General features: G+C 36.1%; 1 long non-coding RNA gene across 1 annotated transcript; it reads left to right on the top strand.

The window, feature by feature from the left end:
• The first annotated feature begins 537 nt into the window (after positions 1-537).
• On the top strand, positions 538-3039 carry LOC110367672. Its single transcript, XR_002427626.2, has 3 exons — positions 538-595; positions 687-717; positions 1349-3039. It is a non-coding gene; the product is annotated as an uncharacterized LOC110367672 (long non-coding RNA).
• Positions 3040-4408: the final 1369 nt, after the last annotated feature.

Below are 4408 nucleotides of genomic sequence, written 5' to 3'. Positions count from 1 at the left end.
TAAATGGTATTCAGAACTCTAAAGTCAAAGCTATGTCATGTTGCAATAACCTTTCAACTAAGTCCACATAAATATTAATTCTTCATGTTAGCTGGTTAAAATTGAACCAATCCTCCTGCAAGCTTCAGCCGGATCTGGAACAGCAAACATGGAGCCATTAATTAATCTGTGGGGCAGGATTACAGACTCCAGCTGACCAACATGACAGATATTGAAATGTAGTACTGTGTAGCTGCAAATTTACTTGGTAATCAGATATAATCATATATCTATTTGAATAATAAAGGTAAACACAATCAGATCTGATCTTCTTGACTTCTTCTTTTTCAGATCCTTCGAAGATTGTTATCTTTTTGCACTATAAAAGCTGTTTAATTTAAAAAAATCTAAATTATTAACTGAAATGTCATTAAATAGACAAAAAGTAATATATATTAAGGATAGTTAAATCTTGCAAAGACAACAATTCAAGTTAGTTTAACTCAATATTTCATGCTAAAATCCGCTTTTTTCAAGTGTCTGGAGTTGGTGTCTATGCTTCAATGAAGATCCTGGGAATAGTAACACTCTGCAGTGCATTAATCATCCTTGAGTGGTGAGACATAATATTCTATGACTTGCAGTACACTTCTTAAACCATGGTGTTAAATAATTGGTCATCTTAATCTCATCCCTTTCATTTTTAGCTGGTTAAGATTCTCTAAGAAACTAATAAAGGTAAGCTAATTAAGCTCTTATATAAAGTTAAGCCTGAAGTTCTTCATACTCCTGTCAAGATTTAGATATAAAGTATTGTTTTGACATTATTTTGCCAAAATTTGTGGTCATTGTGAAGGGTTTGAGGTGCAGAGGACTGGATACATTAGAATTAGAATATGTATTCAAAAAACGCTTGTTTGTTAGATTCAAAATACTTTCTGGAAATAACCTTTTAGCAGGTTTTACACTTACTTTTTACTAAGATTGGAATATTGCAACAGACCAATAAAAAAGTAAAAACTTTCATGCAGAAATGGTCTGATAAACAGGTCTGTTAGAAATGCATATTCTAATTTGTTTAATATGATTCTTTATTCTAATATTAATTTATTTAATAATATTTAATATTTACATCAAATAGTGACACAAAAAATACTAGACTAAATATAATTAACATATAGACTAACTTTCTCTTAGTTTTAATTACTTAAACAGCTAAAACATTTCAATTGCACAATTTTATTTGTTTGTCCTATATTCCAGTAAGCCATAATTGATGAAGTCCCCCCCCCCCCCCCCCCCCAAATAATATTAAGGGGAAATTAAGTAAAAACAAGCATAACATTTGGTTGTTTCATCATGTCCACAGGACACAGAGGAAGCAGATTTCGTCAACAGAGTGATGGAGGTTCAGGAATCATGAGCCACATGGAGAACATGAAGAACATGAAGAACATTAAGTTCACTCTCAGGGACAGGATGTTTTATTTCTTCTGCCTTATCTCTACCTATACATCTGTTATTTTAAATAGTTTCTTTAAGATGTTTTTTCATAGTTTTGGAGGTATTTACATTATTTACAAAAATTCTTCTTAGAAAGAAAACAAATAATACGTCTTCTACGTTGCGTCTACTGCATAAACGAAACAGAAATACATGGTATGCAAAATAAGCAGCAGAGATCTTTGAACTTGTTTGATTCTCACTACTTAACACAATCTGACGAGGTTTTAAATAAACACCTGTTACAATCCTACAACCTTTTAATGCTGATGTGAAGCTGGACACAAAATGAAGCCTACAACCCCTGAAGCAGAATGTTTATGAGAACATATACAGAACCTAAGGTGCGAAGTATATAAACACCAGGAAAAATACTGGAATGTTACTGGAATGCCACTTTTAAACCATCCCAGACAATACTGCCACATTCTAGATGATAGCACTGGTGTAGAGCGACTACAACAAATTGAGTAAGGATCACAATTCCTCATCACAATCTAAGAAACCCTGGAGTCTTGGTTCAATTACATGTTAATATCTAAAGGTGTAAAGTTCAATAATCCTTGATCTTGTTTAGGTAGAGTTTACATGCTTCCTTGTCGAGAGTGGCTTCGTGTACTGTGTTCATAATTGTGCAGAACAGATGGTAATGTGGCAAGTTTAAAGCCTTTTTTTGTTGCTTTCTGGACTTCCTTTTTTTTGCATCCTGTCTGGCAGTGTAGCTCTAAGTCTGTCATAATGCTAAATAGAGCCCAATGATTTACTTTATCAAGTGGATCATTACTGCTTTCACTATATTGCTCCACTTGATATATATGCAAAAAACTTTATTGGATATTATTTTCAGACTATTTCACATTCAATGGACTCGGAAACGGGAAGGTAAAAGAGAAAGAAAAGAAAAGAAAGTTTTGTTTAATGTATTTAGTGACAGCCAAAGCTAATTATTGGGTTTATCTGTTTAGAGAGAGATGGATCTGTAAGCACTTGAAAACTCTGTTACCTGGCTCTGCCGGCTGTAACGCTACGCCAGAATAGATCCAGCAATGGGCCCAGGGGCCCCCTGCCCCCCAGCAGGGCCCCAACAGAAAGTCTCTTCATTGCATTACCTGCTATTCTGTTTCTGTGTGTTTACTTTTTGTAAGATACTTTTTCTACAACATGCCATCTGAACTGTTAGAGATGATGAGGTTACAGAGACTGGACTGCAATATCGGTTACCCTGAAAATGACAGATAAACAGATTGTGGAGGCACAGAGTCTGACATACTTAGATTGGAAAGAATGATTGATTAGAGGAAAATGTGTCAGCAAGGACATGTCTGCATTATAGCATGATCCTCTCCACCAATGTGATGAACAGAACACTGATATCATACTGGGCACGCCCTTGAATGGGTGTACTGTACACAATGGGTCCTACTTAATGTCTGTGTGAGGAATGAATGAGGTGCTCTGGCATCCGGAAAACTGCCCGTCGCATTGTTGTCTATGAGAGTCCAGAACCGAAGCTATAAACATCCCTCTGCCTTTCAGATTAAATATGGTAAAATATAATTTTGGTTTCAAGAGTCTTTTTATCACTACAGAAGTCTACAATAGAAACACCACATTATATAGAAAAAGAACCTGGGGGGACTGCAGTAGGTCAATTATTTAACAGAACAATAAATCTGCTTTTAAGCAGGCAATAAAAGCAATAGTAATGACATTTTTTTAAACATTACCTTTGAGGGTTATGTCATGGAGATAAAAAGATAAGAAAAAAAAAATTTCCTCTTTCTCACAGTGAGAGCATCAGAAGAAGGATAAAGACTTCTTCAACTTTATTTGTATCACAATTTGTGTGGTAATTATTAAAGTATGAAGGGTTAAACATATAGACTATTGTTGGTAAAGATTCTCAGTCATCCAAGTCAATCCAAGTCAAAAAAAAAAGATAAAACAACTGGACTTCTATTCTGAAGCTGAAGACATTTTGCTTCCTATCCAGGAATTTAGAAAGCTTCCTGGATGGGAAGAGGAACGTCTTCAACTTCAAAATAGAAGTCCAGTTGTTTTATTTTTTTTAATCTTTTTTGAATATATAGATTAGTGTAAAACCAAGCTAATCATTGGCTCATGGTGACAAGAATATTTCATGACAATTCCTGTCATAGTTAGAAATAATTTTCACAAATTAATTATTTTATTTTCACATCCAAAATAAATGTTATGCAGGTGTAGAACACATTTTTGAAGCGACACAATGTTAATTATCAGATTACAAAACAAACATATTAGTTGTCAAAATTTAAAAATATATTCCACTATTTTTCATGTAGTCAAAGAATAACAGTAAAGAAAATCCTTGACACAATGATAAACCACCCATCCATTTTATTCAGATGTCTTTTTATTGATGTGAAGGGTGGGAGTAGCCATGATGTATCCCAGCATGCTTTGAGCGAGACACAGAGTACATCCTGGACAAGTTGCTAGTCTGACAGGACTGGGGTAAACCCAGAGGACACATTTCTGTAATACATGATGCTGGTGAACCTGATATTCAGCCAGACACTGTCAGGGTGCAGATTTGCCTGCTGCACTCTGAGCAGTTTTCAGCACCTTCTTCCTCCAGCCCAGCTCTGACTCCACTCAGCCTAATCATCCACACCTGTAAGCCTCTAATCATCCATGACTGCTTCCACCTGCAAACCTCCCTGTATAAACTCACTCCAGTCAGTGCTTCACCGCGGGTCTGCTCTTCCTAGTCTTGCAGGAAGAGATTTTTCCACGTCTGGCTTCCAGAGTTTTCCTGCGCCTGTCCTCCAGTGTTTCTGTGCTCCAGGTGATCACTCGGCTCTGCTGCTGGTTCTTCCTGTTTCCCTGCTGGATTTACTGCAAAACCCTGTGTCTCAAGAACGCTCTCTGCTGCCCGGCTGGA

Source organism: Fundulus heteroclitus, chromosome 21 (assembly GCF_011125445.2).
Source record: "Fundulus heteroclitus isolate FHET01 chromosome 21, MU-UCD_Fhet_4.1, whole genome shotgun sequence".
Lineage (NCBI taxonomy): Eukaryota > Metazoa > Chordata > Actinopteri > Cyprinodontiformes > Fundulidae > Fundulus > Fundulus heteroclitus.
Note: the sequence above shows the minus strand (reverse complement) of the source record. Positions and strands in the feature narration are given on the sequence as shown.